We start from the raw sequence: 15,176 nt of genomic DNA on the forward strand, positions 1-15,176 counted from the left end.
AGAATATCGTTAAAATCGGACCAAAACTGCAGTACAAATATGGTATATCAAGGTTGTGGACCCTCTAGAAGTCACAATTTTCATCTGATTTTGATGAAACCTGAAATATATCTTTATAACCCACAGATCTTGGTTCCTGTCGACATTCGCGCATATCAAATCGTAACTTCCTGAATTATGGCCCTTGATTGTACGAAAAATCGCTTTTTGTTTAGCTTGTTCTCTATCCATCTCTTGCAAAATGTGGACGTATCGTACCTGGCAGCCACTGGTATCGATTATAGACCTGCTTTCACTCTTAAGTATTATAGTCAACGTGGTTATAATATATGTTTTAACTTCTCCGGGTTCTTGAATTTGAAGAGCGACATATAATATAAAGCTTGACCTTCCAGAATCCTGAAAAAATTAACCGGTTTATCCTCTCCGGTTCCATGTTTAACACATAAGTTGACAATCAGTAGGATTCATCCGTCCGCAGTCCTGCTGTTTCACACCACATCTGGCAAAATAATCCGATAAAAGACTGCAGCAGCTATCGCGCTAATAGTGTGGGTGGGGGCTCTACAACGGAAAGTCGAGGAATGGTAGATAACGAGAGAGTGTTAGTCCTATCGATGACCCTAATGCTTCACGCCAAATTTGCAAAGAATCTGTTAAGAATGTAGCCTATATCATGTTAAATAAAAAATTGGAAAAAGGGGGTTAACCCTAGAGAGAAGGCCATGCAACGTTGAATGTGAATATAGGGTTCGACCTCTCATAACCATAATGTGTCATAGATAATTTGAAAAAAAACCTATTGAAAGCTGTAGCTTCGATCTCTGTAGGGAATATGCCTTTCAAATATCAAAATATAAACCCTTTGTTATACAGTTTGGACTCGAATTTATCTCAGTGAAAATATTTTACAGACTGGGCATAAAGATACTTTTATCTTAATTTAATCCCTAGATTATATTTAATCTATCCGTTTTTAATTAATTACATTTACTAGTCAAAATGGCGTCAAAATATGCCATGTTATTCATCAAATTTGTGCAAAGCTTTTACACTAATTAATTAGACAAATAGGTTAATATTTGTACTGTATGATCCCTCTAAGCTATTGCATTATTTAAAAAAAAGTATTTTAACTCGATAAATTTGTATTGTGGTCAGGGTGTCCCATCCATGTTTCATTAAATACAATACAGCATCATTGGTCCTAAATGGGAATCAAATTGGTCCATTACTACAAAATGACAAATCAGTGTAAATACTAATTTCAGAAATGGTAAGCATACTTAGGCTCGTGAACAACACCTGTCACTACTATGTGTAGACTATGAAATAGAAAAAGCTTCGGCAGATCTACGATTATGGTCGTGGCTGCAGCTCGCAATGTGTGTATTTGTGTCGCAAATTTCTGAACTATGAATATTTTGGACTGTAGGAGATAATTAAAAATCAAGCTAATGGGTTTCAACTGTTAATTATCACCCCATGATCTTATTAGGACAGGGCAATGACGTGGCACTGCTGACCTAATAGAGAACGCCCTTTGGTCAGTACAAATCATTAACCAAGTCGGCCACTTTCATCTGTGTGTTATATAACCTTGTTCTGTGAGCACAGTTCCTCACAGTTTTCAGACAATTGGCATTCTTCGATAATTCCGTTGTGTTTGAATTTAAGTCGGATATCACGAGGGCGTAATTCTAGTTTCCCACTGACGTGCGATAAGTTACGATAGGATTGTCCACTATCCGGTACGTGCAGATATGTTCGGATATGTTTCGATACGATCAACACGATTGCTACGACTGACCACAATAGAGAGTTGTGGCTGACGTCCAATCCATCCCAGGAAAATGGGAAATCTATCATTGAAAATGACATCAATATCCTTAAAAATAGCCAAACGCTGTATAAAAGATTGAGAAAAACAAATATAATCAACAGTCTAAGGCAACCTTCAAATCTAACTAGGATTATAACATCTTCTAAATATGATTCAGTCGCTTCAATACCAGTAGTTTCGAAATGTTGTAATTCAAAGTGTAAAACCTGTGACATTATCCATAAAAATTAATGATGATAATACATTTTATATCAAACAGGCAATGAATTGCCAATCGAACTATGTAATTTACCTTATAGCGTGTCCGGAATGCAAGGGAAAGTATATTGGAAAGACCAAATGATACTTAGGTTGAGAAGGAACCTCCATCGACAGCACATACTTCAACCAAAATACATGATGATCCCGCTCAGTGAGCATCTTGAAGTGTGTGGTGGGGGCAAATTTAGTGTTTTTCCTTTATATAGACTTAATATCAAAACAACGACCTCTTGGTGGCAAAAAAAAAGCTATTCTAAATAAGAGAATAATTAAATTAAATAAAATGAAGACCGTGGTGGGATTGAATATTTGTAGTCTGTAGGCTAAGAAAAAACTAACCTTGCCTGTATAATAATTTTATCATGTAGCCGTATATATGACATTGTGACGTCCTAGACTATTGTTTAATAAATGCCTGAAGAGCCGTTATCGCGGTGAAAAGGTTAGCATAAAAATTTAGTCTAATTTTGCCATCTTTAATTTCAATTCTATATTACCAAAGAGCAGCTTTAATTACACGAAATGACTAAAAATCATGGTCAGGCATTACGCGAAATGACTGGAGTGCTGTCAAAACCACAAAAATTCACTGTAAAACATTTAGTGACTTTAAATCAAACATTGCAGAAACATTATAGTTGTCTTTTATCACGAAAGTCTCACTGTCAAATCACTTGTTAAATTGAAAAAAAATCCCACTGGTTCATCTCTCAAGTCACTTGTTTTTATACGCCCACATTTTCATGTAGACGTATATTGTCGTCGCTCCTGTCCGCCCGTCCATCCGCCCGTTCACATTTTGTTTGTGGACACCCAACAGGTTACAATTTTTATCCGATTTTGACGAAACTCGAAATTTTGGTTTATCTCCCAAAGATCTCGGTTCCTTTCGATATTGGCATGTATCGGACAGTAACTTCATGTATTATGGCCCCTGATTGTGGACACTCTAGAGGTCACAATTTTTATACGACTTTGATGAAACTTGAAATGTATGTTTATAACCCAACAATTGCGTTTCCTTTCGATTTTCGAGCATATCGCATCTAACTTCCTGAATTATGACCCCTGGTTGAACGAAAAATCGCTGGGTTTCTTTTGTTGTTTTGTTAGTTTGGCAAATAGAGAGAGAGAAATGGGGTTTAACGTCCACTCGACACAAACTAGGTCATTTCGGGACTAACATATGGTCTTTAGCAGTGGGAGGAAACCAGAGGACCCGGAGAAAACCCACGATGTTGGACAGGCGACCCTACTCCTTGTCACGTACAACCGGGGATTCGAAACCACGCCAGTTGACTCAATGACAGACTTTATGATATAATAGCGCGCACACGCTAACCATTCAGCCATCCAACCCCCCTAAAATCTCTTGCAAAATGTGGGCTTATCTTACCTGGCAACCAATGTTTGCATAACATTCTGCTATGACAACAGCTGGAGCATTTAATTTTGATTTTGTTTTTGAAAAACTTGCTGGATTCTATATGTACAGCCTTACGAAGTGTTACCGTCTCTGTACGGTCTACATCAGAGTCATTAAGTAAATGTTGGGGACACAAATCAAATTGATTGCGTTAAAACTTCCCTTTTAGAATCTCTGCCTTAACACAAATAGTGTACATGTCATTCTCATCGCGGTCGATGATTATTCTCATATATTACGTGGATCACCATGACCCCTATTCACTAGAGGGATAGGTACAGCTACGTTGTCTCTTTTTTTATAAGCAATATTCTATTCAGATTTGTTCCACTCGAGTACTGTTGACCATACGCTGAGCTTCTGTCATCTGGGCAGAGCTGGTACCGTTTCTTTCACATAGGATATTTTGTAAATCCGAGACACTATTCCCCTGATCAACTGGGCTAGCAGGAGGTGCAAAATCCAGACTTGTAGTTTAGTTTGTATCGGTTCCGGACTGGTGGTTGGTGCCGGGTCAAGATTGGTGGTTGAATCTTGCAGACTTGAAAATTTCAAGAGCCTCGCGAGTGATGTTGGTATACTGGTATACTTTTTGTTGATCTCTTTGGTCATCCGATCATGTCCACTATGGTTTGTGGCTATGTGAGCTCGCTTGACCACATCGTACGTGTCTTCTATACTGACATAATATACTAGATCCTCATCTTGGGTGGTGCGCTTTTTGGTGCGCTTTTTTTGATGTGTTTCTCAACATCACCACACTGCAGTATCTCAAGCCTGAAAAAAATACAAGAAATTTCTAAAAACTATATTTAAAAAAATCCTTAGATCATGCACACGGTACATGTAATGTATGAAAAATACACCCCCGGCCCGCCATATATTAATAAAACGCCGACAGAACAAAACCAGGTACAATTAACCTAAAAGTCCAAAAAGCTTAGTTTTGAGCAGATATAAATGCTCATGATATGGTATAAGTATGGTGTTAAATGAAATATGATTTGGTAAAGATGCTATTTTCGTAGCATACTGCAGCGCCATTTTCGGTTGCCCTGTTGTTGAAGTGTTTTCAAACAAAGCTGCAACTTATGTTCGATTATCCGCATGTCTGTAAAACCATAGCACATCTGAAAGTCATCAACATAAAGATCGCCGTTTGTACCTGGTTTAAGGCACGCTGGGATGGTATTAATTTTTATTAGAAAAAGAATTGGCGATAAATACTTCCCTGAGGAACCCCAATTTCCCAAAATATTGATTTCAGTCGTACCTTAAATGGCCTATCTTCCAGGATTTTTTTAATGAATACAAGTAAGCAATCTCGTAGGCCGAGGTTATGGAGGTCGCGCACGATACCATATTTCCATGTGGTATTATATGCTTTCTCCAGATCAAAAAATATTGCAATTAAATGTTGCTTCTGGATGAAAGTTTCAAATCGAACGAGATGATCAAGAGTGCTCCTTTGGGACCGAAATCCACATTGGAGGTCAGGAATAAGGTTGTTGGACTCAAGGTATCACACAGGCCTTCAATTAATCAATCTCTCCATGTTTTGCAAATACAACTAGTTATAGTTGGTAGGATTCGTATGATCTTTACCCGGTTTAGGGGTGGGAATTATTGTGGCTTCATGCTGCTCGTGCTGTTCACCGGGACCAGCACTATAAAATACACCCATCCCCCCCATACCTGGTTGAATCAATCACACTACAACTCCAGCAGAATGCCACGACTCACGACAGCTCAGAGGAACCAGGCGCTTGGAAGACTCGACGCTGGCCACACGGCCCAAGCCGTTGCCAATCATTTCTAGGTCAATGTTATGACCATCTACTGGCTTCGTCAACGCTATCGGGCCACCAACACTACGGATGATCGCCCCTGAACTGGTAGACCAAGGGTTACGACAAGATCGCCATGTTGTGCGACAGCACGTGCAGATTCCATTCACAGAGGCATCTGAGACAGCACGTTAGACAGTGGCAACACTCGGAAGACTCATCAGTACCGATACAGTGCGCCTACGCCTCACCAGAGAGAACATCCATTGCCGTAGACCTTACCGTGGACCGATCATCACCCCTCGCCATCGACGTGAACGTCTACGGTTTGCCCAACACCAGAACTGGCGACACAGGCAATGGAGAACTGTTCTGTAGAGTCGGTATTGCGTATCAACTGCAGATGGCAGATGGGGAGGTCCAAGCATAATGGTTTGGGGTGGAATCGACTGAACCAGAGAGGGGAGGGGAGATGTGCGCTACATCGATCAAGCTCTCAGACCCCTGGTCATACAACATTTCGCTCGTCATCGAAACAACGTTTTCCAGCATGACAACGCCCGTGCCCACACTGCCAGAGTTTCTCGGGACTTTCTACAGCAGAACGGTGTCAACCTTATGCACTTAAACCCGATTGAACATCTTTGGGATGAAATTCAGAGGAGACTTAATAACGTCGTACCGAGACCAAACACGGCCGATGGATTGCGCCAGGCTTTTCTGAGAGTGTGGGTCCAGGCGCCAATGGCGTTCATCAATCGTCTGGTCCAGTCAATGCACAGATGCGGCGCTGTGGTTATTGACACTCGCGGTGGACACACCAGTGCTGATGTATATAGAATGTGTACAGACTCTAAACCATCTCGTAATGTGAGGAATTATTCACTAATGTGTCAACATTCTGTTCACAAAAGAATTGCTTTGATCCATTTAGTAAGTCGTTTTCTAGAATGATTTGATTAAAGTCCCTCTCTGATTTAGAAATCGTACAACAAAGTCAATTAGATCACTAGGGTTCAGATGTAAACTTGATGGAAGATACATAGAGCAGAGTGTTATAGGAATATAACTGCAACTGCCTGTAAAGGCGAATTGAGAATAATAGAAACACCCCCATGAGCACTACAATTAAAATTTGGTTTTAAACCACAATTCCATGTCAGGGATATGTTACTTTGGAAGGTTAAGTAGAGTCTACATGGAAATCAACTATTGTAATACCTTCCATGGTATCAGCATATCCATACCTGTTATGAAGGGCGATAGGATCATTATTTTTTCCCTCCCTCTCATCTTCGCTAATCTTTTTTTTTCCTTTTTAGATAATTCATCTTTATTTATGACTTCGATGGCGAAGGACTAGTCCATCTCCGAGTAATGAGTAATCGGCTTCTGTTATGAAGGGTGATAGGATCATTATTTTTTCCCTCCCTCTCATCTTGGCTAATTTTCCTTTTTAGATAATTCATCTTTATTTATGAGTAATGAGTAATCGGCTTCTCCTTAGAAGAAGACGAAGAACGGTAGGAAATCGCAGAAGAAAAACTGGTTACCGAGCTCTCTACTGTTTGAGAGGAGTTAGAGGTTATCTTTATGTATATGCTGATCTTTGGTTAATTTTGGGTTATCCTCCTTATTTGGCCATGTATAATCTGTCTGAACGGATATGGTTTTGGTGGATGTTTTTACAACACAAGAAAACGACTTACCGACTTGAGGGGTCGACAACAGTGATGCAAGTTCTACGTGTTTCTTGTCATCGAAATAATAAATTTTCCGTTCAGATATAAGCTGTGAAATCCGTTTCTCCTTTTGCCAAACTGGGCACTCACGAGGGTACGCAGAGTGCTTTCCTTTACAATTTACACAGGAAAAGTCTGTAGTACATGTAGCGCTATCATGCCCAGAAAGGCCACAACGGGCGCAGTTCGATTTACCCTTACAGACATTTTTACTGGGTATATATTTTTGGCAATTAAAACATCTTAGTAGATTAGTAATATACGGATCAACAGGTATATTTAAATAGCCTACTTTGATACATTTCGGAAAATCGGGACAATCGAAAGTGAGCATATAAGTACTTGTTAGGATAACCACATCGTTACGTCCGACACTGATTCTTGTAACGTGTCAACCATTTCCTCCTCACTGCTGCCTTCAGGGTCCCGACAGCTTTTCCTTGGCACATTCTACCAAAAGTGTCCCATATCTCAATTTTATTTTCTAACATATTTCGGTTCACCAGCTAGACCGTTGATGCCTTTTGAAATAGTGAATGGCGAAATCTTCGACAAATCAACTTCAGAGGTGCTCTATATCACCTCGGTCATGTTCTTAAATTTTCAGATGAGCTACATGAAGCAACATCATCATCTGCAGATCTTGGTCCGTTTAAATTAGGTTGGGAGTTGGATGGGAGATCCATGAAAATCCCCTCTCGTCTTCCCCTAGGTTACATTCCTGCCTACCATGGGGAGGATTATCACGGAAATCTCCTGCGCATGGCCTCAGGGATAGACAAGAGGTATACTCAAGTCGGAAATATATTGAAATAAATCTATCTTGATTGACACGAGTCGTGCTCTTCAAGAAGTCGGCTAGGACATAAAGGTTATTCTGCTGGGTATAAAACGAAGCAAGAAAAAGATAACACCCTCTGAGGAGCATAACGAAGAAGGCCGATTGATCAGAGTGGGCCACTCTGACGTACCGTCTAGGTGAATCATGAGCCAAACTAATGTGTTGCAGAGAAAGGGCTCGCAAGCTAAATCCCCACTCAATTACCAGGATTCCACTCTCCACCGACACGGGTCGCATCAAACGGCAAACACGCTACCCTATTACAGGGGCCCTTTTGGTCGCCTTTTACTTTTACGACACGCAGGACATACGGTTAAAAAACTCTACGCGCAAGCGAATTAAAATAAAATTGAACCATATGTTAGTCCCGAAATGACCTAGTTTGTGTCGTGTGAACGTTAAAACCCCTCTCTATCCGAACCTCTATTACTTAGTTTCTGAAGCAATACTTCCGTTTAACTTAAAACATGAAAAACAACTTAAATTATGTGGTATAATGATTTCCCCCATCATACTGTTTGTCCGCGTCTTGGTCTTGACCAGTGATTCATCATGCGTTTTACTGTTTTTAATCAAATACTGTTAAAATAGGGGAAATATCGACTAGCCAGTTTTTCTGGATCCACATTCATCATTAGAATAAATAATGATTTATTATTTCTGCCAAAATCTAAAAGCAGACGTGTTAATTCTTTAGTTTACATGTCTGTGGTAATTTCCCCATGGTACATCCTGCCAGTATAAGTTATAAATTCATATTGACATAGTCACGCTAAAGCACAGGCTTAGACTAGCGATGCTTTTGAACTATGGCAATGTCTAAATGTCATAATTAAATCAACATAGGTAAATTGGTCGTCCTATTATAATGTACTAATAGTTGTTTAGCCCTCGGATAAGTGAATGGCGATCTTTACGATCGGATTTTTATATATGTAAATAAAGTACCTGGCCTCTTCAGACGCAGGAAACTATCCTCTGCATAGATCAAGCTTTTTCTGAACGCAGAAGTTGGCAAGAGAGCTGTTTAGTGTCCATCGGTATAGTTTGTAAAAATTGTCTTCGGGGAGTCAAACCCTTTTATATAAATACGAGGGGTCTACACACATATAAGATTACCAACAGTAGCTGAATGAAACGCGGGGTGGTTAATATTCGTACACAAAATCGACTGATAACCAAACAACTAACAATTACGTGCTTTCTAATTCAGTAACACTAAACAATGACCAGGTGGATGCTTCCGTGGATAACTAGACACAGACCACCATTATTTCCTCTCATATAGACCCAACTGTTAAAGTCTTTTTATCCATTTTACCATCTTTTGCATGGTAAATTTGGCTGATTTTGTAGAGTAGGGTCGGGGTTTGAATTGCCAATTTTTGTCGGAAGTTCAAAGTGAATTAAGATGTTGATGGCGTTGAAATGTAGCACGGATTACTTGTAAACACCTTCCAGTTCGTTTATTGCAGTTGTACGTCAATAATTATTGCAGGGCGTCACCGCTATATTTATTTGAATTATTAAAGACTTTACTCTATGACTTATTAACCTCCCTGGGTTCGGCGAGTTCCAGCTTCTCCGTTGGGAAAATATAAAATGATCCACACTGCAAACAAAAAGTTAATACAGTGCTCCCCATACCGACGTATGTATGATATAACTAATCTGTTATTCAGGGTTTGTTGAAAATATCTTGCTTCCCTGAGAAAAGTGTTGACTTAAATTCGAATTCAACATTCCCGTAAACAACACTACAAAACAAAACGGTTTGGGATTCCAAAACGTCTAGATCCCATTACTTAACAATAAACAATTTCCATGGTTCAGCGCACAGCTCGCCTGATGCTCAATACTTTTTTTTATATAAAAGTGAAACAACCCTAGATTATAATAACACGGAACTTTTTGGTGTTTCATTCATTTTCATTTATGGCCGGTGTCATTTTACTTTAGCTCACACTACACAAAAGCTAGAATCAGTTTTGTGGATAAGACGAGGGAGAACTTGCACTGGTCACGGCACAGCAACGTTTGTTTTTTGGAACAACGAAAATGGAATATCTTTTCTTGGCTGATTCGACTACCCGCGTGTATCTTCCGATCATATGTAGACAGCAACGTTTGTATTTTGGAACAACGAAAATGGAATATCTTTTCTGGACTGATTCGACTACCCGCGTGCTTCTTCGGATCATGTGTAGACAGACCAGTGTAACAGTGGATTGCCATTAAAATAGCTGATATCGCCGTTAATAAACTAGTTTGGGGCATACTATTTATAAAAGTGATAATACGGATATAACAGAATAATAGTTGTGGTAGCAATCAAAACATATGTACAACAACAATAATAATAAACATAAAAACATAACATGGAACACAATTATTATATCCATATGTTCGTGTGTCAATTGCTAAGTGCGGCTCCACGATAAGACCACAATAATGAGATGAAAAAATAAATATAAAGCAAAAATAGCAGTGTATAGGTCCAGTCGAGGTTTACAGATGTGTGACAAGGCTACGCAAATTTCCATGGTGCATTGTGGTTTTTCTGTGGCCTGACTTTATCCTTCCGTTTGTGAGATCTGGGTTTTGTCATTTCTGTGTTGATTTGGGTATTCATTTCTTTGTTGTTGGTTCTCTAATGACGAATCCCGTACCAGAGAAACGAGCAGTATATGAACTTAAATTGGTTTGGTTCAGTTTAGTTTTGCCTAGTGAGGCTTTTATTAAAGAATAAACCATCAAACTTTTACATTATAAACTTTAATACAATCAATTTGGTATTTACGGGTATTGAAATTTATTGGTTAAATCATTCATATAGAGATACATTCAGTTCGATATACATTAATACATATATACACACAGAAACAGTATCCATATTTAATATAGCGCTAGTGTTTGATCACATATTATGGTAGCTCTTTTACATTCTGAAAGGTATTCAATCTTTCTGAGCTGCCTCGGGGATACACTAAAAATAAATGAAGTTTAATTAGGGGATTTCGTGTGATTCTGTCAAGTTCGAAAATAGAGGTGGAAAATTGGTGAAGCCAAGTCAAAACAACTATGGCTGGTACAGGTCAATAGGAAATCCTGCAGTTCAACTTACTTCATTTCATGTTCAAGTTGTCCAGATAGCCGTGAAAACAGTTAAAAGAGTTATTATCACCTGTTGAACTCTCTTCCTCATGGACTGAATAAAACGTTGGATGTTAGTCTGCGTTAATCTGTTCCATTCCCGATGCAGTGCCTAATGCAAATCGTCAAGATTCTGCACTGGTGGACCCCTCTGGCGGATTTAACGCCCAAGAATGTCACAGATACGTTCACTTGGATTTATTCCAGGGCTTCTGACAGGCCAAGGTACTGTGTAGCAACGGTCTCCGCGTCAGAAAATCAAAACCGTAACGCCCACGGATTGGCCCTCTGAGTAGAGAATGATTGTCAAAGTGGTGCACTACAGTCATGGGTAGAATCTCTCTTTGGTCTCGTTGGCCATTGAGATGACCTCTAGTGGAAGCTTACAGTCATATTATTATGAAGGCAACTACATACCATTATAGAGCCGCCGCCGAATGGAACCTGCTCAATGATACCCAAGTCGCCATACCCGTGCTCTCCCACCCGTCTTGTACTCATGAACAAGAGAAAGCAACTCTCATCCGACAAATAAATTCTTCACCTCGACACCATGTTCCATGTGAAGATTTGAGCCGATTACAAACAGTTCTGTAGGATAGGGGTGGTGAGGTAACCTTTAACTTTTCAACAAAATATTTGGCGCAAAAGGTTGGTATCATTCTGTTTTCCGGATTGGCTATTTGGGATCTGTGGAGGTTCATTCGATGGTTTAATTGTTTTATAGATTTTCCGATATATTATTCACAACACCCAGGACAAATCATGCAATAAATGATATATTTGGATTTGCAGTTCATTGATTGTTTTACTGTAAATACCGCAGTATTATTTATCCGAAATGACGACCCTTCAATGATATACTAAGCACTAATTAATACTGCTAATTATTATTAATTGAGCAGATTAAGTTCTATTGTTAATAGTTTATTCAGTTAAAAGTAAATAGAATTAAGGATTATTATTAGTCAAGACGAACATCTACATCAAGTTTAAACATTCTACCCCAATTAGAAGCAAAGTTGTTATGTTCCAAAGTCATGACCAATAAAAATGCTTATTAAAGTAATTAGTAAAGTAATGAGTTCTTAATTTATTAATTACTGTAGGTGATAAGCACTAATTAATACTGCTAATTATTATTAATGGAGCAGATTAAGTTCTACTGTTAATAGTTTATTCAGTTAAAAGTAAATAGAATTAAGGATTATTATTAGTCAAGACGAACATCTACATCAAATTTTAACATTCTGCCCCAATTAGAAGCAGAGTTGTTATGTTCCAAAGTCATGACCAATAAAAATGCTTATTGCTCCTTAGCCTAAGCAGACAATTCTCATCATCGAACTTAGTCAAGGTATTGATGTAATGAAACTATACGTCAAGTTTCATCACTCTCACTTAATTGGAACTAAAGTTATCGTGTCCCACAAAGCATCAACCAATCAAATTGCTTATCTCTACTTACCCTAAGCAGAAAATGCTCATCTTCGAACTCCATCAAGGCATTGACCTAAAAAACACTTACACCAAGTTTCATCACTCACTTAATTGGAACTAAATTTGTCGTGTCCCAAAGCATCAACCAATCAAATTGCTTATCTCTACTTACCCTAAGCAGAAAATTCTCATCTTCACACTCCATCAAGGCAGTGGCCTAATAAACGCCTACAACAAGTTTGAACATTTTAGCTCAATTAGAAGGAGAGTTATTGAGTTCCAAAGTCTCGGCCAATCAAATTGCTTATCGCTCTGCTTACCCTGAGCAGAAAATGCTCATTATCGAACTTACTCAAGGTATTGATGTAATGAAACTATACGCCAAGTTTCATCACTCTCACTTAATTAGAACTAAAATTATCGTGTCCCAAAGCATCAACCAATCAAATTGCTTATCTCTGCTTACCCTAAGCAGAAAATGTTCATCTTCGGACCCCATCAAGGCATTGACCTAATAAACACCTACACCAAGTTTGAACATTCTAGGTCAATTAGAAGGAGAGTTATTGTGTCCCAAAAAGTGTGACGGACAGACAGACGAACCCATTTTAATAGTCCCCTGCTTTCTTCGAAAGGCGGGGGACAATAAAATTTTAATTTGAAAGTGTAAGGTAAAGAATATGATTAAGATATAATCGTATCCAATTAATATTGAAATAAATGTTATAAATTAAGGGTAATGTAATTGTAATTGGTCTAATTAAACAAGAACACTGGTCATTTATGGGATTTATTGTACCCTATCTTAATGCACAGCAACGCTGAACCAGACAGAGGTATTCCAGTATGCAAGAAGAAATGGTTCTAAAGAGGAAATAAAAGAAGTGTTTACGGATCACCAAATTTACAGTGCAAGAAACAATTCTGAACAGGACCTGAAATTATGTAATGTTAGAAACATTTAACTTTTTGACACTGAACAATGTTTTTTTTTTATTGTGTTGGAACCCTATAACCAAGTATTTATATTGACAGTGAAGCAGTGAAATTATATTATTGTAGCATGTTTATCAGTGTAATGCTATTTTAGAATTAGGACTTGAAATTGTAATGGACATATTCAGAGCTTTAAAATATTGATATTGTATTGTATTTAATGCATGTTAGATAACAGCGTTAATTAAGCAACATTGCTTATTTAACGCATTGCAAAGGGGCGCATTATAATACTATATAGGGTTATTTTAGGTCGAAGAAATGTGTTCTGTTTAATATAGAAATCTTTGCCTACATGATGTGTGACGAAAACTAGGGCAATGAAGTAGCTTGCATTATCCTACTACTAACTTAGAGTCTAGACTTAGACTATCTCACCCCCAGTTATGTCAGTACCCATTTCTGGAAAGTATTGTACTATCGTCCAGTCATCTCGGGTACAGATTAGTACAATTAACTAGAATAATGTTGACGTTAAACGGTGCCTATATGAAACACTTAACCAAAAATGGTAATTGTCCCGTCCTAAAAGCTAATGCATTATACTTCTATATATTATAGAGCGGGTTGGATTTATCTTCAGACAATCATTCGGAACTCAAGGGGAACATACCTACAGCGAACACATCATCCTAGCGTGAACCTTATGTAGAACTAACAAGAAGTATGTGGCTCTTGTCACCTTTAAGCCGTTAGGTCTGAGTTAGAAAGGATATTAAACTCAGACCGTGGAGATTTTAATAACTCGAAAAGTAACTATCATAGATATTGTAGTTTCGTATATGTAACCTTTGTAGTTTGTTGTATTCGTTAGATAAACTTAGTAATAACATAAACGGTGTTCCAGAGTAAATTAATTGATGATTGAGATAATTGATCCAACAACGTGAAGTCCCAAGCATGTCCTAGACGATCATCTGTCCCCATAGTGTCACACTGGTTTAGCCGGGTAGTGTTGCTTTTATAGAAAACCTTTAAGCTCATTATTAAGGGGTATTTGTTTGATATCCGATTGTGAAACTATAGTGCACACACGTCTAGCTAAATTATACGGAATATTACGTTTGATATGAGAAAGGTGGCATGAAGTAAAATTGAGATACTGATGTGTGTCTGTCGGTTTATAATACATATCAGTTTCAATTTGACCATTTGGTAAAAGATTCACCGTGACATCGAGAAAGTTTGGTTTTACTTTACTAGATTGAACAGTGAATTTAATGTCGACATCTAAGCTATTCAAGAGTTCGTGGAGTTTGGTGATCGCTGTATCTTTTATATTAAGGACGCACCAACAATCATCCAAAAATCGTTTCCACGATTGCTTAATCATGTCGCTAAAAGTTTTATCGAAGGTTGTGGGTACTTTCTCATACCAAATTTCTTCGAGGTAACCTAATGTTAATGTTGCGTATGTCGGACCAACTTTTGTACCCAATTTTGTTAATGATACATAATTTATGATTATTATCTTATCTTGCATATTATAGCCATTATAGTTCATTGTTGTAACCATGATGTTATTACGTCACATCAGTTGTTGGAATTGGTAAAATTTGCCTGAAGAAGCTTAATAAAGCGGAAAGTACTCGCAGAAACCTAGTTTTTTTTCCTAAAACATCTTTATTTCGAATATATATATATATATATATATATATATATATATATCCAAAATTATTAGCACAAC

The sequence above is a fragment of the Patella vulgata genome, chromosome 7 (assembly GCF_932274485.2).
Source record: "Patella vulgata chromosome 7, xgPatVulg1.2, whole genome shotgun sequence".
Classification (NCBI taxonomy): Eukaryota; Metazoa; Mollusca; class Gastropoda; family Patellidae; genus Patella; species Patella vulgata.